Source organism: Lithobates pipiens, unplaced genomic scaffold (genome assembly GCF_037356315.1).
Source record: "Lithobates pipiens isolate NorthernLeopardFrog02 unplaced genomic scaffold, aLitPip1_a1.2 Scaffold_25, whole genome shotgun sequence".
In the NCBI taxonomy this organism is placed as follows: domain Eukaryota; kingdom Metazoa; phylum Chordata; class Amphibia; order Anura; family Ranidae; genus Lithobates; species Lithobates pipiens.
Genome location: NW_027507787.1, coordinates 120458765 through 120482492, shown reverse-complemented (window position 1 = coordinate 120482492; position 23728 = coordinate 120458765). Strand labels below are relative to the sequence as shown.

The 23728-nt window shown below is 45.6% G+C and overlaps 1 protein-coding gene and 1 pseudogene across 4 annotated transcripts in view; both read left to right on the top strand.

The window, feature by feature from the left end:
* ERCC6 (ERCC excision repair 6, chromatin remodeling factor) overlaps positions 1–23728 on the top strand; it is a 426222-nt gene that overhangs the window by 245624 nt on the left and 156870 nt on the right. The window lies entirely within an intron of this gene.
* Positions 13182–13300, top strand: LOC143931605 (5S ribosomal RNA; annotated as a pseudogene).

Here is a 23728-nt window from a genome sequence, read left to right as displayed (position 1 = left end):
CTTTGACCTACAGGTAAGCCTAGATTAAGGCCGCGTACACACGAGAGGATTGTCCGTCCAACTTAGTCCGCTGAAACGTGTTTCAGCGGACAATCCGCTCGTGTGTGGGCTTCAGCAGACTTTTTTAGTGGACAGTCTGGCGGACTAAGTCTTTCGGAATTTCCGTAATTTTTTCCGTCCAAACTTGGTTTCAGCGGACAGTCCGCTCGTGTGTAGGCAAGTTGGACGGACTAAGTATGGCGCATGCTCAGAAAGGATTTACACGCCGAAGGTTGCATTGTAGTGTATTGGACGTCGTATTTCTAGTCCCGTCGTACGTGCTGTACACGTCATCGCGCAAGCTTTCAGCGGACTGTCTGTTCATCGTGTGTGGTCAAGTCCGTTCATTCAAAAGTTGGACGGACTGTCTGTCGGATTGTCTGACGAACTTAGTTGGGCAGACAATCCGCCCGTGTGTACGCGGCCTAAGGCTTACCTGTAGGTCTAAGAAATATCTCCTAAACCTACACGGTTTAGGAGATATTTGCCAAAACACAGGCACATGCGCCGTAGACAGCGGCGCGCAGGAGCACTGAGCGCACCGCTGTCAATACTATCAATACTATACTATGCGATGCATAGTAGCCCATTATGCTTTACCTTTGCAGGGAATCGGAGGAAGCCCAACCATTAGGGTTTACTTCCTCTTTAAAACCAGTAAGAAGACTAGAGTATTTGGGTCTGGTTATAGATACAGCCCAGCAGAGGGTATTCCTACCCCAAGCAAAGATCAGTGCTATAAGAGAACTGATTAAGGTAGTCAGGGCAAAGAAGGGTGCATCTATTCGTCTTTGTATGAGGTTTTTGGGGAAGATGGTGGCTTCATTCAAAGCAGTTCCTATGCTCAGTCTCATTCAAGGCTACTGCAAAACAGTATCCTATTGGCCTGGAACAAGAAGGTTCAGGCGTTAGATTTTCCGATGCATCTGTCCCCTACAACGCATCAGAGCCCCTCAGCTGGTGGTTGATACCCGAAAAAACTGCGGAAAGGAAAATCCTTTTTACCAGTTACCTGGACAGTGGTAACAACAGATGCCAGTCTTTCGGGTTGGGGGGCAGTCCTGGAACAGTCGACTATCCAAGGGAGATGGTCCAGGACCGAGAGGGCCTTAACCATCAATATTCTGGAGATCTGTGCGGCGTATCAAGCCCTAAAAGCCTGGACACTCAGGTTGCAGGGTTGCCCTGTCAGGATCCTGTCCGACAATGCCACAGCAGTGGCTTATATCAATCACCAAGGGGGCACCAAGAGCTCAGGAAAAAGTAAACCAGATCTTAATCTGGCCAGAAAGACATGTGCCATGCATATCGGCAGTCTTCATTCTGGGTATAGAGGACTGGCAGGCGGACTACTTGAGCCACCAGCAGTTAGTGCCATGGGAATGGTCTCTCGTCTTTTTGGCCATATGCCAGAGATGGGGGGTTCTGGATGTAGATCTCTTTGCATCCAGGTTCAACAGCAAGGTTGGCAACTTTGTGTCAAGAATGAGGGATCCTCTTGCATGCGGGACAGGTGTGTTGGTTACTCCATGGCATCAGTTCTCTCTGATTTATGCATTCCCTCCCATTCTGCTACTACCAAGACTGCTTTGCAGGATCAGGCAGGGAAAGAAATTGGTGCTTCTGTTGGCCCCAGCATGGCCCAGAAGCTTGGTATGCAGAAATAGTGAAGCTGGCGGTAGGCTCTCCTTGGACCCTACTGTCCCTTCCAGACCTGCTATCCCAGGGACTGGTATTCCATCCTACCTTACAAACGCTAAATTTAACGGTTTGGCTATTGAAACCCACGTTCTGAAGAATTGTGGGCTTTCGGGCCCTGTGATATCTACCTTGATTAATGCAAGAAAGCCAGCTTCCAGAATGATTTATCATAGAGTCTGGAAAGCATATGTCTCCTGGTGTGAATCCAGGGGTTGGCACCCCAGAAAATATGTCATAGGCAGAATCCTCAAATTTCTGCAAAATGAGTTAAAGATGAAACTGGCCTTGAGTACCATCAAGGGCCAAGTCTTGGCCTTATCGGTTCTGTTTCAACATCCACTTGCTTCACATTCTTTGGTCCAAAGCTTTATACAAGGGGTAACGAGCCTTAATTCTCCAGTTAGGGCGCCTCTGAACCCCTGGGATTTGAATTTGGTTCTGTCAGCTTTACAGAAGCAGCCTTTTGAACCGATACATCAGATTCCCTTAGTTCTGTTGACAAGGAAATACATTTTTCTGGTGGCCATTTCTTCTGCCAGAAGAGTATCGATATTAGCGTCCCTCTCTTGTAAAGAACCGTATCGGACAATGCACATCCTAGTTTTCTACCGAAGGCGGTCTCAGGTTTTCATCTAAACCAAGATATTGTTCTGCCTTCCTTTTTTCCAAATCCCTGTTCTACGGAAGAGAAGTCACTACGGATGTTTTGTTCGTATTGCCAGAGGGTCCTAAGAGAGGACAGGCAGCATCAAAATCTACCATTGCTAAATGGATCCAGCAAGTAATTGTTCAAGCTTATGGTTTGAAGCAAAAGATTAATGCTTCATGGGTGGTGCATCACCAGGCCTCCATGGCTCAAATCTGCAAGGCCGCAACCTGGTCATCAATCCATACATTCACCAAATTTTATCAGGTGGATGTGAAAAGGCATGAGGACTTCGCCTTTGGGCGTAGTGTACTGCAGACAAAGGTACAGGGTCCTCAGGTCTGCGTACACCCTATGTTGTGTGGTTCCCCTCCCCTCAGATAGCATTGCTCTGGGACATCCCACCAGTAATTACCAAGTCTCTGTGCCCCATGATGTACGAGAAAGAAAATAGGATTTTTATAACAGCTTACCTGTAAAATCCTTTTCTTTTGAGGTACATCAAGGGACACAGAGGTCCCTCCCCTCTTCTAATACACTTATATTGCTTTGCTACAAAACTGAGGTACCTCCAGTAGGGGGAGGGGTTATATGGGGGATTGAACTTCCGGTCTAGGGTGTGCCAGTGTCCAATCACCTAGTGATGCCCTATAACCCACCAGTATTTACTGAGTCTCTGTGTCCCGTGATGTACCTAAAAAAAAAGGATTTTACAGGTAAGGTGTTATAAAAATCATATTTTTAGTGCTATTTTAGTGGCGCTATTCGGCCCCTAGTGGGGCGGGTTTAACCCCCCGCTAGCGCCCAAAAGGGGTAAAATCTGACCGCAAAACTCTGCCGGATTAGAGTTTTTCCCGGCAGTATCGCAGCGTTGCCCCATTGATTTAAATGGGGAGCAGCAGTGGAGGAGCTCCTTCACCTCTCCAAAGAAGCTGCTGGCAGGACTTTTTGTGACCCCCTGCCAGTGCACTGCTCCAGTGTTAAAGCCCTCGGGCTTTCACACTGGAGTTAATGGAACCGCTTTTTCAGGCACTATACAGGCGATATTTTCTCTTTCATTCATTGATGGACACAGCTCCTTTAAATCTTGACCTTGGGGTTATGTCTCAACCTTCAGGAGAGGACTAGGCAGAACATGTATAACATGTAAAAACAGCAAAACTGCATAGCACCGCCCAGGGGGCGGTACCACTGGCTATAACCCCTCACTCTGCTTCCTGCAGCTCAGTTTTTTTCTGCTTAGTGTAGGAGGACCTGGCTCCCTGAGGGGACCATTGGTCCTGGGAATTTTTCATTTTTGTCTGCATTTTTTGATCCTGTGATCTACATTCAACAGCCAGGCTGGGTGATAGGCTGGATAATCTAGATCCTTGTCTCCCCAGCCTGGCCATCGACCGTGAGCAGACCCTAGCTATGCACTGGGTCAGCCACAACATGCCCCTTTCTAGTCCAGGGGCGACTGGTGAGCTATATGCTCCGGGGCACACATGACCAGGCTACTGCTGTCTGTGTCACAGTGTGCCGTGGCCGACAGCCACCCCGTACTGCTCGGGTGATGGGTCTGTGGTGGAATGCTTCCAGCGGTCCTGACAGGAGGGGTAAGTACGGCTCCACCTGTCTCGGCAGGATGGAGCAGCTGGGCATTCCTTGGGAGGTCGACTAGGGGGGTCTCTCACACTCCCTTTCTTCTCTCCCTGTCTCTTTCTCTCCTCCCCATACCAAGCCTCTGTGTGACTGGTCATGAGGTGCGGTGTACGTACCTGGCTGGGGGTCCTCCGGGGGGTTGTGTTGGCTGTTGAGGTCCACTCCTTCCTTCTCTTTTTTTGTTTGTTTTTTCTGTCACAGTGCGGTGTTTGGCCGTTTGCCATGAGGATGCGGGCTGCGACCATTTTCCAGAGGTCGCGGCCATTTTTCTGTAGCCTTAACCAGTGTGTTACTGTCGGCCATTTCCTAGAAGGTTCAGCGCCCATTTTCTTGGATATTTCTTTGCTAGAATGGCCGGCGGCCATTTTCTTGTAGCCTCCGCTTGTTTTTACCCCGGCGCTGGTGACTGCACTAAACCACATGATTTTTCCTCAGAACACCTCAAGCTTGGCACAGGAGAGATCGGACAGCGACGGCACAGTGCAGTACCTGGGTGAGTCCTGCAGGGGGTCCCACAGTCTGTGAAGCAGCTAGGAAGGTGGGATTTGTGTGCCTTGCCTTAGGTCCCTGAGTGGTGACAGGCAAGTGAGGGTCAGCATGGCGTCATAAGCTGGCACTTCATCCCCAGACAATCCTTATTGTTACAACTGGCTCACTTGTACCTTTGGTGCCCATGGATGCTTTGTTGGCGGTCCTGGAGATTTCCGTTGCCAGGGTGGAAGCGGTATGTGGGTGCAAGGGGGGTAAAAGAGTACCCCCTACCCCCATCTTCTGGGGAAGCTCTGATTCAGACTCGGGGCCCTGCGTTGATGGGTGGCATTACGACCAGTGTTGGCCGTGGCCTTGCTGTCGCAGGTGTTTGACTGGGCAAAATTGCTGCAGGGGGAATTAGTGAAGCAACAGACTTCCCAGGTCTGCATAGAACTGGCAGACCTGTTGGTGCATGGCCTTAAGTATGTCTGTGATTCGGCCCTGGATACGGTCCCCCTGCTCTCTAGAACATCGGTATCGGCAGTAGTGCTACGGCGCCTGATGGCTGAAATGCTGGTTTGCGAACCAGGCATCCAAAAAAGCACTGGCAGATTTGCGCTTCTAAGGTGAGAGGCTATTTGGAGCCTTGCTGGATGACATTATTAAGAATGTCACCGGTGGGAAGTGCACGTTGCTCCCACAGTCCAGGAAGGGTAAGGAGCCACGCCATAGGCACGGGCCCTCTCTTTCTGCTCTGAAGTGGCTTTTCCGCCCATCCAGGTCGGCAGGTAATCACTCCCAATCCGACAAGGCCCATGCGGAGGGACGAAGGCACACCTGCTTTCACAAGCCAAACAAATTATGCGGGCAAAGATGTTACCGCATGAAGGTTGCCCCCGCCCGACTCTCGGGTGAAGAGTCAACTTCGGGAGTTTGTAGCTCGGTGGACCCCCCTACAGTTCGACTGATGGGTCAAAAAACTGGTTTCATCGGGATACAAGATAGAGTTTCTTTCTTGTCCACCAAACAGATTCTTTCCTGCCCTCTATCTGCTTCCGGCTCGTTGAGAGGCCTTGTTTGGGTTGTACAGGATCCGCTTCTGCGCGGGGTGATAGTTCCTGTACCAACGCTGGAAAGGTATTAGGGATTCTACTCCAATCTGTTTGTAGTCCCAAACAAGAAAGGGGTCCGTCCAATACTGGACCTTAAAGCCCTCAACAGCTTTGTGTAAGCGCAAGGCTCTGGATGGTATCAGTTTGCTCCATGGTCACTGTATTAAATCAGAGGGACTTCCTGACGTCCTTGGACATCAAGGACGCATGCTTACATATACCCATATGCCTCAGGCATCTGAGGTTTCTGCAATTTGCAGTGGGGGAAGAGCACTACCAAATGGTGGCTCTCCCTTTTGACCTGGCATCAGTGCCCAGGGTCTTCACCAAGGTGATAACCCCATTCAGGCATTGTTAAGGCAATGCAGGATCGCAATCCTAGGTTACCTGGACAACCTCCTTCTGAGAGCAGCTTCCACCTCAGAATTAAGGGAATATGTGCAATCGCCATGCAAATCCTTTGGGCAGTTTGGTTGGGTACTGAACCTAAAAGAGTCGGGGTTGGTGCTGACTAAATGACTAGAGTACATGGGCTTACTGCTGGACTCCTCTGAAGCGCGAGTCTTCTTGCTTCGGAACAGCTGCAGACTCTACAAGCTGCTGTGAAGTTTTTGGTGTCCCGCAGGTAGTTGTCGCTGCGTTTCTGCATGCGAGCTCTGGTTCTCATGGTAACCACTTTCGAGGCAGTACCGTATGCTCAATTCCACATTCAAGTCTTGCAGAGGGAGATCCTGTCAATATGGGACAAATCTCCGCCATCCCTAGAATGTCAAATTCGGGCGAACCAGCTAGTCAGGGATTCCCTGCTATGAGGGCTGAAGTCTCCGACCCTTCGGTCCGGGAAAAATCTTTCCTTCCTCTCCATTGGATGGTGATCACAACGGACGCCAGCCTGATCGTTTTGGGGGGGGGGGGGGAGTTTGGGCCATTGGAACGTGGGAAGAATCCCACCTGCCAATCAATGTGCTCGAAACTTCGGAACGATCAGGTGGTGCCTCTCCACATGGTCAAAGAGGCACGGCGGTGGCATATGTCAACCAGCAAGGAGCTCGGCTGCAGCACGGGAGGTTGCTCACATCCTACAGTGGGCAGAGCGTTGTGTGCCGGCCTTGTCAGCCGTATACATTCCGGGCGTAGAAAACTGGAATACGGACTACTTGAGGAGTCAGATGTTGGACCAAGGTGAATGGTCATTACATCCGGATGTATTCCTGCTTATTCACCTAAAGTGGGGCATATCAGATGTGGATCTCTTGGCCTCTTGGCTCAATCAGAAGGTACAGAGGTTTGTTTCCGGGACAAGAGACTCCTGAGGGGATGCGTCAGATGCATTGGTGGCTCCTTGGGGGCATTATCGCCTGATTATGCCTGCCCCCACAAAACTACTGCCATGTCTGCTATGCTGCCGATGCGAGAGGACTTTCTTTCGCAAGGTCCGATACTTCATCCTGCTTTACCATCACTGTTTTTAAAGGCATATCTGTTGAAAGCCAGGTGTTAAGGGACCGAGGTCTGTCAGACTCTGTAATTTCCACTATGCTGAAGGCACAGAAGTCATCTTCTCGGAAGATTTATCATTGTACGAGGAAGACCTACATCTCCATGTGTGAGGAGATGGGGTGACGTCCGCACACATACTCAGTTTACAGGCTCATGCTATTTTTGCAGCGAGGAGCAGATCAGAAACTTGCCTTAGGCACCACCAATGCGTGAGTCGCCAAGGGACATTGAAAGAAGACAGCCTTGGCTGTCTTCTTTCAATGTCCCTTGGCGACTCACGCATTGGCGAGTACATTTGTGCAAAGGGGTTTGACGCGTAGCCCCTCCGGTTCGACCACCTCTACCTCCCATGGGATCTGAATCTGGTACTATTGGCTCTTAAAGCGGAGGTCCACCCTAAAGTGGACCTTCCGCTCATCGGAACCCTCCACAATTGGCACCTTTCAGGGGGGAGGGGGGTGCAGGTACCTGTACAGTACAGGTATCTGCACCCACTTCCGGGATAGCTCTCTGCGGAAAGAAGCGTAGATTACGCCCCTTTCCGAAAGTCCCCCCGCTGCCTGCTGGGAAACACAGATCCCAGAGGCAGCGGGTCCATCCTTATTGCACAGCGCGACTCGCGCATGCGCAGTAGGGAACCAGGAAATGAAGCCGAAAGGCTCCACTTCCTGATTCCCATACCCAAGATGGCGGCGGCAGCACCCGAGAGACGATCGAGAGATCGGCTTCGGGTGCCGACATCGCGGGCGCGCTGGACAGGTAAGTGTCACTATTTTAAAAGTCAGCAGCTGCAGTATTTGTAGCTGCTGGCTTTTAAAAAAAAAAAAAACGCGGAGTCCCGGCGGACTCCCACTTTAAGAAACCGCCATTTAAAAATCCTGGGGAAAATCCCTTGTTGACTCTTTTCTCAGAAAGTAGTCTTTCTAGTGGCAATTAAAGCTGCCAGGAGAGTTTCTGTATTGGCGGCTTTGTTGTTCAAGCCTCCCTACCTGGTTCTCCACAAGTATAAGGCAGTGCTACGTCCGCAGCCCTCCTTTCTTCAAAAGGTGGTTTTGGCCTTTCATCTAAATGAAGACGTCATGTGGCCATCCCCATGTTCTAAGCCGACACATCTGAAAGAAGTTGCTTTACATTCCCAGGTCGTGGTCTGGGCTCTATGGGTGTATCTGTCTGCTACGGCTCCCTTCCGGAGGTCAGACTCTGTTTTTCTAGGTGGCTGGTCTAAAAAAGGTCTGGCAGTCTTGTCGACCACCGTCTCTCGGTGGAGCATTGCAATGATTTGTTATGTCAAATTGGCAGCTCTTGCGGGCAATGGCAGCATCTGAATCGATGCAATGTTGCATTTGCGGGAACTGCACTGATTCACAAAGTAGTTTCTGTACTACTTTTGGCGACTTCAGGGTGCGATTTTAATAGACATCTGTGCAGAATCTCACACAGATGTCTCTGAAATCGCCCCCCAAAGTCGGAACTGACATGCAGGAATTAAATCGTGAGAGTTAAGCTGAACTCGCAAGTTTTCATTCCCGCTGTCAGTGTGAACCTGGGCTTCATATCACTGAGGAAAAGATGAGAAAACTTGGAATTTTTCTACAGTTAGGATTATACACTCTCTTCTCTGATCCCAGGATTATTTAAAACAAAACAATATTTTTTTTTTTTTTTTTTCTACAAGCTGTTAATAAAAGGTTTCATCTCCAGGGCCTATTAAACATTTATTACTTAAAGAAAAAACATGCATTTGGCCTGTCGTAATGGAAGAAGACAAAGGGTCTGACATCTGTTGGTAGAATTTAAATTTGAATCGAAAAGAAGGGGAGAAGATTAAACACTGAATGCAAAAGCTGTTATAATTAACAGCTCCTAGACACACTGTTTACTTTATTACACTTGTGTTTACTGTGCATTTCAATCTATGGTGTTTTAAAACCATTGTATTTCTCTTTTACAAAAGAGGAAAAACATAGTTTTGGAACTGCCAATGTTTACTGTCAGATGCTGAGACTTCTAGTCTACACTGAAAAGTACAACAGCTTGGTGATGTGGCTCATGTTTTCTGCTTTGGCTCTTTTGCCTGTTGATTGACCTAAGGAGTCTGGTTAGTTGCATAGACTTTAGTATTGTTCATTAATATTCATGGTTTTGACACGACTGCTGTTACAAGAGAACTAGCCTGCCCAGGAGTGACATCAGATGCTGTTTTACTATGTGCAATAATTTGCACAGATCATTGTTTTAATTATTTCTGCTGCACCGCATGTTGTAACCTCGGCTTTGGGAAGGTAAGTAAAATACTAACAACTAAAAAATAGGTGCACTGTCACTTTCAATTACACAGATCAACATAAAGCATCAACGTAAGAAAAAAAATCATCACTGACTGTGGAACCTTCACTGTGGAACTCATGCACCTTGGATTCTGTGCCTGTCCACTCTTTCTACAGATTCTAGGACCTCGATTTCGAAATTAAATGCTAAATTTCTTTAATCGTACATCACGGGACACAGAGCTATAGTAATTACTATGTGGGTTATAGTCTACCTTCAGGTGCTGGACACTGGCACACCCTAAACAGGAAGTTGCCTCCCTTTATAACCCCTCCCACTACTGGGAGTATCTCAGTTTTTTTTCGCCAGTGTCTAAGGTGTTGGTCACGAGTGAAGATGTGCTGTGCTGAGCTCCTCTGGAGAAATCCTTGCTGGGGCTAGCTATGTAGCCGAATCCATGGTACCCGGCCCTCGTATCCGAAGAAAAAAGGTTTTGCCTGCAACACTTCTCTTTTTAGAGAGCTGGGCCCCGGGATCCAGTACTTTTGATATTAAGGCCATAATGATGTGGTGCTTTTTACAGGTCCAGGATTGTGGGTTCCGCCAGGGTCCCCGGTTCCTGAAGGTTTGTTAACGGAACCCACCGTGAAGGGGGAAGATGGGGTCTGTTGGTTTTGCCACAGAAAACCCTGGGGTGTGAAAGGGAGTTTTTCTAAGGAATTTTAAAATTTTCTTATGAAATGTCTCCTTTAACCACTTTCAGACCGGACCAATTTGCTGGTCAAAGACCAGACCACTTTTTGCGATTCGGCACTGCGTCGCTTTAACTGACAATTGCGCGGTCGTGCGACGTGGCTCCCAAACAAAATTGACGTCCTTTTTTTCCCACAAATAGAGCTTTCTTTTGGTGGTATTTGATCACCCCTGCGGTTTTTATTTTTTGCGCTATAAACAAAAATAGAGCGACAATTTTGAAAAAAACGCATTATTTTTTACTTTTTGTTATAATAAATATCCCCCAAAAATATATAAAAAAACATTTTTTTCCCTCAATTTAGGCCAATACGTATTCTTCTACATATTTTTGGTAAAAAAAATCGCAATAAGTGATTATTGATTGGTTTGCGCAAAAGTTATAGCGTTTACAAAATAGGGGACGTACTAATTCCTCTGTGAATTAGTTTGACTTGTCCTTTTTTGAAAAAGAAAATAGGGGGATGCCACGCGACGGTGGGGGCGGGGCTTAGTGTGGTGTTGGTGTCCTCCAACATGGGAGTGTGTTTTAAAAAAAAAAAAGAAAAAAATCCATTTATGCTGCCTGCAAAATTGTCAGAGAGACATAAGAGCAAAGAAAAGCATGAAAGAGGTTTTGGTGATACAGGCATTTCCTATTTGACACATTTACTATTTGCATCATGCTGAGCATTAATAGCAGCAGCTGTGGCTGGACTATTGCTCAAGCAGTGGATGCAATTTCTTCTGGTAGTACCTTTTCTTTGTGCATCGGGCTATGGTCAGAAGGGGGGGGGGGTTTAAACTCCCCCCAAAAAGAGCTAAAAGGGTCTCCCTCAAGCTCTGGAAAGCCTACTCATCTCTACAAATGGTATCCTACTGCAACTGTTTTTAACACTGCAGCCCCTGTTTATTTTATGATAATTAAAAAAAAATAAAGTTTAGAGACTGTAATTGCATCCTGATGTGTGTCAAAATGTGACAGGTTCTCTTCCATTGCCCAGTACCCTCAACCTGAGGAACTAGGGGCAGGAGAAGACAAATTCCTTCAGGGGACCGTGGTGAGGCTGATGACTCCTCTTCTGAGGTGTCAAATGTGGGAGAATCCGCTGTTCCAATCTTAAGATTAATGGTGCAATTTCTTGCTGAATGATCCCTCCACATTTATGTACCCTTAACTGAGTGTTTGGGTTCACGAAAGCCTCAAGCTGTAGATGCCTTTTCCTGTCCATTGCTGGAAAAGCTTTTTTGTATCTGACAGGATCACCCAGCATTTGTTTTCCCCCTCCTAAAAAGTTTTCACACTTTTTATCCTATAGTAGAGGAAATGCACTAAGTAGGGTATACCAGCAATTAACACTGCTATATCCTCTGTGAATTAGTTTGACTTGTCCGGCAGACAATGCTCAAATGCTTTATGGGTCCAACGGATAAAAAGGTGGAATTCCTATTGAAGAAAAAAAAAAACTTTTTTTTTCTCTGGCAAATTGAGTGTCTTAGCCTGAACTGACAGTAATTGCTTAATCATTGAGAGACAAGTTTAAACAGGTGTTTAAGGTTATCCTGCTCAGCAGGCCCAGCAGGCAGCTTTATGTTTGCAGTAGTTGCTATGAGAGATTCTATTCTTCAGGCCTTGCGTCTTTCGCTAAACGCCTTGTAAGAAGCTCCTGGCTAGTCTTCCTTTTTGTGGTGAAACAGCTATTTGGGGATGTTTTGGATAATACATCCAAGGAAGTGGAAAGCACCCCTTTTGCCATTTAAGAAAAGGAGTAAATGTATTTTTGTTTTACAGCTCCTTCTCCTCCTGTGCCAGATGCATCAGCCTCCAGGCAGTCATGGCAGCTTCCACCATCAGGTTCAGTCAAATAGGGGGAATTCTTCTGCAGTTCTCAAGGATCTGGCAGGAAGAGCGTTGAGGGAAAGGGGGACTTCCTCAATAGCTCCAGGGTGCAAACTGGAGTTCCAAGAGTTTCCGTCTCCTCATTTTCTCAGATCAAACGTTTCTAAGGATCCAGAGAAAAAGAAAAAAATCATCATGGGGTTCCCCATGTAAGAACAAAGGTTGGGGTTTGATTCAAACCTTTTTTTTTACGGTGCCAAATCCGAATGGACATTCTGGATCTCAAATCTAAATTAATTTCCTGAATATAACCACTCTTTTTTTCGTATGGAGTCAATCCAAATCGGTTATCTCCATCCTGCAAGGAGGAGAACTTCTGGCGTCTATCTACATCAAAGATGCATACCTCCATATGGTTATTTCCTCGCTCACTAGTAATATCTGCTTTTCAAGGTGGAAAATCTTTATTTTTAGTGTTTAGCTCTGCTTTCCGGTCCAGCTACTGCACCTTACTCCAGGCGCTGATCTTTGCCTGGAGTAAGAATACCCTTTTCTGGGTGTACCTATGATCGGACCCAAGTATTTTATCCTTCTTCATGGTTTTAAAGACGATTTCTCCTAGGTTGGGAATCCGACCTAGATATTCCACGTAGTTGAATGTGGTGACCATACTTTGGGCTAAGCGGGCTATTAACTGGTCTATCAAGAACCGTTCGACTAAGTAAACCATAATCGTTATACCCTGGGCCCTTAATCTGGCTAGAAGAGGGGCCAGAACCCTCTTCTAGCCAGATTAAGGGCCCAGGGTATAACGATTATGGTTTACTTAGTCGAACGGTTCTTGATAGACCAGTTAATAGCCCGCTTAGCCCAAAGTATGGTCACCACATTCAACTACGTGGAATATCTAGGTCGGATTCCCAACCTAGGAGAAATCGTCTTTAAAACCATGAAGAAGGATAAAATACTTGGGTCCGATCATAGGTACACCCAGAAAAGGGTATTCTTACTCCAGGCAAAGATCAGCGCCATAATGTAACTGATTTAGGTGGTCTAAGCAAGATGAATTTCTTCTATTCAACTTTGCATCAGGTTGTTGGGAAAGATGGTGGCTTCATTCGAGGCCGTTCCTTATGCTCAGTTTCATTTGAGACTGCTGCAAAACAGTATCCTATCGGCTTGGAACAAAGGCTTCAAGCTCTACATTCCCAATGTGTCTAACTCCAAAGCCTATGGCCACATCACCCTGATAGCACCCAATCTCTTCTGATCTTGGAGGCTAAGCAGGGTCGGGCCTGGTTAGTACTTGGATGAGAGAACACCTGAAAATACCAGGTACTGTAGGCTGGGTGCCGCAGAGCCTCAGTTTATGGTTAACATCCAAAAATCTACTAGGGGGGAAATCCTTCCTTCAGTTACCTGGAAAGTGGTAACAACATATGCCAACCTTTTTTTGTTTAGGTTGGAGAACAGTCCTGGAAGAGACAACTGTCCAAGGTAAATGGCCATGCCCATTAACATTTTAGAAATTCAGTCATGGCTCTTGGTCCTGAGGGCCTGAATGTTCAGTTTACAGTATTGTCCTGCCAGGATTCAATCTGACAATGCCACAGCAATGGCCTATATTAATCGCCAAGGGGGCACAAGAAGTTATGCGGCCCAGAGAAAGGTGAATCATATCCTATCTTGGGCAGAAAACAATGTACTTTGCCTATCGGCAGTCTTCATTATAGGAATAGAAAATTGGCAGGTGGACTACTTGAGTCGCCAGCAGTTGTTCCCGGGAGAATGGTTCCTTCAGCCCGATATCTTCCTGTCAATATGTCAAAAATAGGGGATCCCAGACATAGATCCGTTTGCATCCAGGTTTAACAAGGAAATCAACAACTTTGTGTCAAGAACGAAGGATACGCTAGCATGCGGAACAGATGCCTTGCTATTCCCGTGGAATCTGTTCTCACTGATTTATGCATTCTCTCCTATTCTTCCTGTCAATATGTCAAAAATAGGGGATCCCAGACATAGATCCGTTTGCATCCAGGTTTAACAAAGAAATCAACAACTTTGTGTCAAGAACGAAGGATACGCTAGCATGCGGAACAGATGCCTTGCTATTCCCGTGGAATCTGTTCTCACTGATTTATGCATTCTGGCTGGGTGTTGAATCTCCAGAAGTCGTTGTTGGTGCTGACTGGAGTACTTGAGGTTGATTCTGGACTCCTTAGAGGTGAGCGTTTTTCTCCTTTTGAACAAGCTGCAGACTCTTCAGTCCTCTGTGCGGTTACTGATGTCCCGCAGGTGGTCGTCGCTGCGTTTTTGCTTGCGAATTCTGGGCCTCATGGTAGCCACTTTCAAGGCGGTATTGTATGCTCAATTCCACACTCGAATCTTGCAGAAAGAGATCCTGTCCAAATGGGACAAATCTCCGACATCCCTGGATTGTCACATTCGTGTGAGCCAGCTAGTCAGAGCTTTGCTTCTCTGGTGGCTGAAGTCCCTGGCCCTTTGGTCCGGGAAGTCGTTCCTTCCTCTTCATTGGACGGTGATCACGACGGACGCCAGCCTGACTGGCTTGGGGGGAGTTTGGGGTATCCAGTCGGCCCAGGGTTGTTGGACGCAGGAAGAATCCCGCCTGCCGATCAACGTGCTGGAGCTTCGGGTGATCAAGTGGTGCCTCTCCACATGGTCGCAGAGGCTGCATGGGCATCCGGTCAGGATCCAGTCAGACGACGCCACGGCGGTGGCGTATGTCAATCAGGGAGAGACAAGGAGCGATGCATAGTAGCCCATTATGCTTTGCCTTTGCAGGGAAGCAAAGGGTTTACTTCCTCTTTAAAGTGCTGTATCTGTCAATGAACATCAGAGAAAAAGGATTTTACGGTGAGTACAAAAATCCTATTATGGAGTCTGGGAAACATATGTCCCCTGGTGTGAAATCCGGAGTTGCACCCCAGGAAATAGGCCAAAGGTAGAATCCTTGACTTTCTGCAGATGGGGTGAGAAATAAGGCTGGCCTCAAGTGCTTTCTAGGGACAGGTCTCCGCCTTATCGGTATTATTTCAATGACCACTTGCTTCGCATTCTTTGGTTCATAACTTTATTTGGGGGTAACACAGCTTAATCTCTGGTTAGTTACATATTCACTTGGGCCTTTTTTGAGGAGGAAACTTTTTTTTCTGGTAACCATATCTGCTGCAAGAAGGGTATCAGAATTGGCTGCTCTTTCTTGTAAAGAGCCATATTTTTATTGTTCACAAGGATAAGTATTATCCTAAGAGTCCTCATCCTAACCTTTTACTGAAGGTAGTATCAGGTTTTTATCTAAACCAGGATATTGTTCTACCTTCATTTTTCCAGAACCCTGTTCTATAGAAGAAAAATCAATACATTCTCTTGATGTGGTGAGAGCAGCCACAGTCTACTTAAAGGCGACTGCTCAGATTCGGAAAAATGTTGCCTGAAGGTCCTAAAAGAGGACAGGCAGCATCGAAATCTACTATTTCTAAATGGATTTGACAAGTAATATGACAAGGTTATGGTTTAAAGAGGTAGTTCCACCCTCTCAAATCAAAGCCCCCCTCCACTGGGGCTCTTAGCGCTTCGTGGACAGTGCATCACCAAGCCACCATGGCTCAATTCTGCAAGGCTGCAACTTGGTCTCCAATCCATACATTTACCAGATTCTGGTGGATGTAAAAAGGATATGAGGATGTCTCCTTTGGGTGTAGTGTACTGTAGGCAGCAGTATAAATCCTCTGATCTCATGGTGCCTTACTTTTGGTTGTGTCTCCCTCCCCTCAGTCGGCATTGCTCTGGGACATCTTGCATAGTAATTACTATGGCTCTGTGTCACGTGATGTACGATTAGAGAAAATATGATTTTTATAACAGCTTACCTGTAAAATCCTTTTCATTTGAAGTACATCACGGGACACAGAGGTCCCAACCCTCTTTCTACTATACACGGGTATTGCTTTGCTACAAAACTGAGATACTCTAAGTAGTGGAAGGGGTTATATAGGGAGGCAACTTCCTGTTTAGGATGTGTCAGTGTCCAGCACCTGACGGCTGTCTGCTGGTATTAGTCCACTGTGTTTTATCAAGTCCAAAGACAGCGCATCACTCTAGCAGGAAATTCTAGAGCACTTCATGCTTCCCTCTGCTGACCAGCTTTATGGAGATGCTGATTTTATTTTCAAGCAGGACTTGGCACCTGCCCACACTGCCAAAAGTGCCAATACCTGGTTTAATGGTCATAATATCACTGTCCTTGATTGGCCAATAAACTTGCCTGACCTAAACCCCATAGAGAATATGTGGGGTATTGTCAAAAGAAAGATACGACACCAGACCCAAAAATTGCAGATGCGCTGAGCTGAAAGCTACTATTAAGAAACCTGGGCTTCCATAACATCTCAGCAGTGCCACAGGCTGATCTCTCCTCCATGCCATGCCACATTGATACAGTAATTCATGCAAAAGGAGCCCCGACCAGTTATTGAGTGCACACTATACTGTACATACTTTTTTTTATGGTACATAACGGGACACAGAGCCATAGTAATTACTGTATGGGTTATATGGCACCTTCAGGTGATGGACACTGGTATACCCTAGACAGTAAGTTCAATTCGCCATATAACCCCTACCCTTACTGGGAGTTCCTCAGTTTTTTTTCACCAGGTCTTAGGTGTTGGTCACGAGTAAAGATGTGTTGTACTGAGCTCTGCTGGAATATTCCATACTGGGGCAAGCCATGCAACCGGATCCATTCAAAGTGTCTTTTCCAGACCAAATTGAATGGTACCTGGGCGTCATGTCCGAAGAAACAAGGTTTTACCTGTAATGCTTTTCTTTTTAGAGAGCTGGACCCCAGGATCCAGTATTTTTTTTTTTTCAGCCATATTCCTGGCGGGGTGCTTTTTACAGGCTCAGGGCTTTGGATCCTCTGATAAAAAGGGGGCCCCAGTCCCTGAAGGTTTAACGGAGCCCACCGTGAGAGGTGAAGATTGGGTCTGTTACCACAGAACCCTGCAGCTAGATAAGGTAAGGGAGATTCCTAAGGAATTTTTCTAATTCTTGTGGGTATTTTTCCTTTAACCGCTTAAGCCCCGGACCATTTTGCAGGCCAAAGACCAGAACACTTTTTGCGATTTGGCACTGTGTCTCTTAACTGACAATTGCACGGTCGTGCAATGTGGCTCCCAAACAAAATTGGTGTTCTTTTTTTCCCACAGATAGAGCTTTATTTTTATGGTATTTGATCACCCCTGTGGTTTTTATTTGCGCTATAAACAAAGAGCGACAATTCTGATACGTATTCTACATATTTTTGGTAAAAAACATTACAATAAGCAATTATTGATTGGTTTGCGCAAAAGTTATAGCATTTACCAAATAGGGGATAGTTTTATGGCATTTTTATTTAGATATATATTTTTTTCCTAGTAATGGCATCGATCAGCAATTTTTATCATGACTGCAACATTATGGCGGACACATCAGACATTTTTTACACATTTTTGGGACCATTGTCATTTATACAGCAATCAGTGCTATACAAATGCACTGATTCCTGTGTAATTGACACTGGCAGTGAAGGGGTCAACCACTAGGTGGCGGTGTAGGGGTTAAGTGATTTTTTTTTTTCTCCCACAAATAGAGCTTTCATTTGGTGGTATTTGATCACTTCTGTGTTTTTTTTTTTTATATATATTTTGTTATAACATTTTAAAACGGTAATCTTTGGCCCTCATTGATGTACGCTGATGAGGTGGCAGTGATGGGCACTGATGGGTGGCAGTGATGGGCACTGATCGGTTACACTGATAGGCAGCACTGCTAGGTGGCACTGATTGGCACCACTGGTGGGCATTGATAGGGAGCTATTGTGGGCATTGATAGGTGGCACTCATGGGCATTGATAGGTGGAACTGGTAGGCACTGGCAGGGGGGTACTAGTGTGCACAGATGAGGCATAATTGCCTCTTCCTCTTCGGGACCAATGTGCCTTGAAGATGAGCCAGTCATCGGCTTTGTTTTCCTCACAATGTCAGCGTGAGGAGAAAAAAAAAGATTGTCGAGATTTGTTTTACATCATGTGATCAGCTGTCATTGGCTGACAGCTGATCACATGGCAAGGGGTCGGTAAAGGCCCCTTACTCGGATCAGTGATCACCCGAGTCTCGTTGACTTGTGCAGGAAGCGTGCACAGGGGAGTTCACCATATGACTGCCTCCTGGAAATTCAGGTCCGCACTGTGGCTGTCATTCAGCTATAGCATGGACGTCAAGTGGTTAATGAATGAAGCTGATTCATTCAGTTTGTTTTGATTAGCTGTGATTGGCTAGAGCTAATCACATGGTACAGATGGGCTGTGATTGGTCCTGTCTGTACCATGTGATCACACTGACCAATCACAGCTAGCAACACAATTGTTTCAACTGTCATGTGACCTGCTGTGATTGGTCACAGCAGGTCACATGGTACCGGCAGCAAGCTGGTACACTGAAAAGTCATCAGCTGTGTCCAATTCTGCGGCGCGATCCGGGAGGAAGTCCTATGACGTCCATCGGAAAAGCTGAAAAGCCCCTCCGTCACCTTGTTATAAGCCAGGCAGGAACTGGTTAATATTGAAAAATATAAATGCACTTGGGAGCTAAAAATAGGTATGTGGAGATCCTTTGGGGAATTGAGGATGGAAAAGGACCTTGGGTCCTTGTAGAGAACAAACACAACAATAGCATGCAGTGCCAAGGTGGAGAAAGCAAGGTTTGTGAACTACAATCTAAGAGTGCAAACTATAATTCATAAAAAAAAGTTTGGAGATCAATACTCACTATTAATAACCACAACACTAGGTGATCAAGATACCTTTAAATTTGCAGACTCGCCAGTATTAAGTGTGGCCTCTGTGCCTAAATCATAACTATAAAAAGAAAAATTTACAGGAAAAATAATCCCACTGAGAATAGACACAGGCTGACCATGCTGCTTAATAAGGGATACATTTTATTACAAAATTTGATTTAAAACAAAAAAAGCCAAGACCAGGTACCCACCTGCAACACCAAGATCATATTAAAAATAGATAACGTCTGTTTAAGAGCAGATGCATTACGCTTCTACCATGCATGCACACACCCATAAATATTACAGACTTCAATTAACATTAGCCTGTGTTATAGACCAGACTAATGATCCCGGTGCCGTCAGCGCTATATTAGTATCAAATCCTCTGGGCCACCATCTGCTCGTCTCAGACAAGATGATCGCCACTGGCTTCAATCAATCAACTGCACATGCACAATTGTGACTAAACTACTGCAATATTGGTTTTATTGGTTATCCAGAAGGATATACGTGCCTCCTGCATGTATACTTATCTGTCAAATGTCTCCCCTCTGTCTGCTATGAGACCCAAAAAACTGCAGATTTTGTGGGTGGGTCTGTTTTGCAGGGCTCAGTGGGTGGAGTTGTGATGTCAGTAGATTCCCCGCCCACCTCTACACTCCCTTTATCAACAAGCATTTTCTCCTGTGTATTTCCTACACTGAACTTCTGCTATGATCACTAACATTCAGTCAACCCAGAAAAGTCCCCACGTGACTTCAGCATGCCAAATCATGCTGAGGTGTGGAACAGCCAATCCTTGCAGAGCAGCAGAAGAAAGGAGTGGGAGGGAATTAAAAAATAATGCATATCTCTTAGGCTAGTGCACGAGATATGTAAATCACCTGTCACAGCAAGGGGGAGGATTTGACAACTTTTTTCTCTGTCAAGGTTTATCTCACTGAACAATAAAAGAGGATTGCTCAGAGCTGGATTAACTCTTTGTGGCAAGATTTGGCTCAAATGATAGGAAATCTTATACTCTACATTATGACATAAAAAAAAAGAATTCGGGTTTACATCCACTTTAAGGTGCCTGTCACCGGAATCAGTAGTCTGGTCGATAAATATTACCTACTCCAATTAACATTAGCCTGTGTTATAGGTGTGTGCATGCATGGTAGAAGCGTGATGCAGCTGCTCTTAAACAGACAATGATGTCTATTTTTAATATGATCTTGGTGTTGGCGGTGGGTAACTGGTCTTGGCTTTTTTTGTATTAAATCAAATTTTTGTAATAAAGTGTATCCCTTATTAAGAAGCATAGTCCGCCTGTGTCTCTTCTCAGTGAGATTCTTTCCCCTGTAAATCTATTTTTTATTGCAAACTATAATTCTACTACTTTACAAAAATGTACATCGAGGGACACGGAGCATCTTCATATCCATTGAGATAGGGTTATGCTGCCATCTTCAGGTGACTGGAATCTGATAACAAACAAGATAGGAAGTCTCCTCCTAGGCATTACTCCCTGTTAGGCAAGGCTTCAGTTTTTAGTTTTTTTTAACGAGCCATATACCACAAAGGAAGAGGGGTTGTCTCGTGATGTACTCCTAGAAAAGGATTTTAAGGATAAACCAGAAATCCCATTTTCTTTATCATACCTTATGGGACACACAGTATCTTAATATCCATTATTATAGGGATCTCCAAACGCACAGAATATGAGGGGGTGACAGCATATCAACTGGCCCTAAACAACCAAATCGAAACTGGTTAGAACCTCACACAGCAGCCTGCAAAACACAGCGATCAGAAAGTAGCACTCCCAGCGGTTCTAACATCCATTTGGTAAAACTTGTAAAATTACTAGCAGTACTGCTAGGACCTTGAGGAAGGGGACATACCCCAAAAGCTTGTCCTGAAAAAGTGCATTAATACAGCTACAATCACCTCAAGTAAAATTATTAACCAAAGTCTAGGTAGTAACTTTTGCAGACCTAAGCTAACACTGCCTGATGTTGAATAGCCCAGAAAGCACTCACACTCCTAGTAGAATGAGCTGTCAACGGAAATAGTGAAACTTTTTTTTTCTTTTAGGCAATAGACCAGAGAAATACATAATTGTACCGAATATAACTGGATACTAACATTTATGTAAGTAAAGTTGATCCATGAAATATCCAATTTGCCTCTCGGGGGATCAGGAAGGACCTTCTTCCCCTGCTGGAGCAAATTGGTTCATGCTTTGCAGTTTTTTTACTTTCCTCTGGATAAGCTGTGGGAATAGGATTGTGTATATAGGATTATATGATTTTTATTTTTTATTTATTTCCCCCCCCCCCCCTTTTATTGGTTGAACTGGATGGACTTTTCAACCAGACTAACTATGTAACTATCTAAATATGTGTGACCCCTTCTTGGACCATGCAGGAAGAGCAGCCAGTTCTGAAACTCTGAGACAAAACAATGGCAACGAGAAAAAATACCTTTTCAAATCAGAAGGAATATCCCAGATGGGTTCAAATGGATATTTTTGCACTACAGTTGTGGTTCCAGTGAGTCAAAGGAATCCTGGTGGAAAAAGGCACACAATAGGGAATGTAAAGCAGTCAGCTCTTGATTGTATGCAAAGATGCTTAAAGTGGTTGTAAACCCTTACAAACCACTTTGACCTACAGGTAAGCCTAGATTAAGGCTTACCTGTAGGTCCAAGAAATATCTCCTAAACCTATACGGTTTAGGTGATATTTGCCCGAAGACAGGCACCGCTGTCTACGGCGCATGTGCCGTAGACAGTGGCGTGCAGGCGCACTGAGCGCGGCATTTCCAACAATGGAGCTGCCGCGCGTGTCGGCTCCCATGCGCATGCGCGGGAGTGACGTCATCGCGGCTCTGCCGAATGACAGCGGCGGAGCTGCGAGACCTCACCGAAAAGATGGATGCACCAGACTACAGGGGACAGCTGTGACATCACTGGCTCCTGTGTCAGGTAAGTGACACATAATGGGCTACTATGCGATGCATAGTAGTCCATTATGCTTTGCCTTTGCAGGGAATCAAAGAGGAAGTAAACCCATCAGGGTTTACTTCCTCTTTAATGCCAGGTAAAATAAGGCCATCACCTTGACTAGAAGAGTGTCAGAATTGGCAGCCCTTTAATATAGGGAACCATACCTAATCCTTCACCAGGACTGGGCGGTGTTGTGCCATATTCCAACCTTCTTGTGGCGTCGGCATTTCATTTGATTCAGGATATTGTTTTGCCTTTTTTTTCCTCTCAGCCTCGTTCGGTGGAAGAGAGATGACTGTATTCCTTGGACATTATCCGGGCAGTCAGAGTTTATTTGTCTAGATCTGCGGAGATCCGAGGATCAGACTCCTTTTTTGTTTTACCAGAAGGACCCAAGAAGGGGCAGGCAAGTTCCAAAGCTTCCATTTCCAATTGGGTCCGCCAGTTGGTTATTCTGGCCTATGGTCTGAAACATAAGGCTCCTCCCTTCAGGGTGAGAGCTCATTCTACTAGTGGTGTAAGAACCTCCTGGGCTTTTCGCCATCGGTATCCTTTGGCTCGGATTTGTAAGGCTGCTACTTGGTCTTCAGTGCACACGTTAAGATGATTTTTATCAGGTTTATGTTAGAGCAGCCAAGGATTTGTCTTTCAGCCAAGGTGTACTATAGGCTGCCATATAAACTCTGATGGCTATTTTGATTTGGTTTTGGCAGGGTGTCTCCCTCCCCTCAAGGCCATTGCTCTGGGACATCCCAGTAAGTAAGGGATAACAGCCTAACTCTGTGTCCTGTGATATATTTAAAGAAAAGGATTTACCGGTAAGTATGATGGAAAAAAAAATCATATTTTTTGGATTCACAAAAAACATGAATGCATAAAGAATGGAGGGTAGAAGCTCTGAAATTCCAGCTTGTAGGTTCAAGCCACTATGTTGCGGACCCAATCATCCGCAATCTCCTCCGCAAAGGCCACCTACACCCAAACGAGTGAGGGTGCCCCTCCGTTGTGAAGAGGATTTGTTCCCCATCTTAGTTGGCTTTTGGAGTCCATGTTTTTTTTTTTACGAATCTGGAAATGGCAGTTGAGCTGAAAACTGAGGCCTGAGATTGGTGAAAGGACTGAAGGCACTTTTAATTTTTTGTGAACTTGCTGCCCATGGGGGTATTGCTGAGTGAACATTTTTTGCGGAGCAAACACCTTATCAGAGTGAGCCCAGTCCATGCACAAAACATCCTTTAAACAAGGGTGTACAGGGAAGGATTGTGAACGCTGTGGTGGACGCCATAATCCAAATCTTATAACCTTTGTATTGGAGGACTTGGGAAGCAGTAACTAAATTAGTATGAACAACTTCTGCTTAAAAGCCCACAAAAGGGCTTTTTGGGTCTGAGATAAAACCTGACCATGGGGTTCATCAGTAGTAGATTCTTGGATGCAGATACTTTTGTGCCCCCTTCTACCAGAACATTCACATCTTCCTCTACCTTGTGCTCCACTGGTTCCTCCTCCATTAATAAGGAAAGGAAAAGCTTCTGTTTGCAACCCACATGGTTCAAACAGGCAAGTATTCTGGACATTATTATTATTATTATTATTATTATTATTATTCAGGTTTTATATAGCGCCAACAGTTTGCTCAGCGCTTTACAACATGAGGGCAGACATTACATTTACATTACAATTTGGCACAAGAGGAATAAGAGGGCCCTGCTCGTTAAAGCTTACAATCTAAAAAGGAAGGGGCAATTGATACAAGAGGTAATAGCTGTGGGGGATGAGCTGATGGAGGAAGTAAAACAGTGTTAGAAGCAGGATAGACTTCTTTGAAGAGAAGGGTTTTCAGGGATCGTCTAAAGATGGATAGATTAGGGGACAGTCGGACAGATTGGGGTAGGGAGTTCCAAAGGATGGGAGAAGCTCTGGAGAAATCC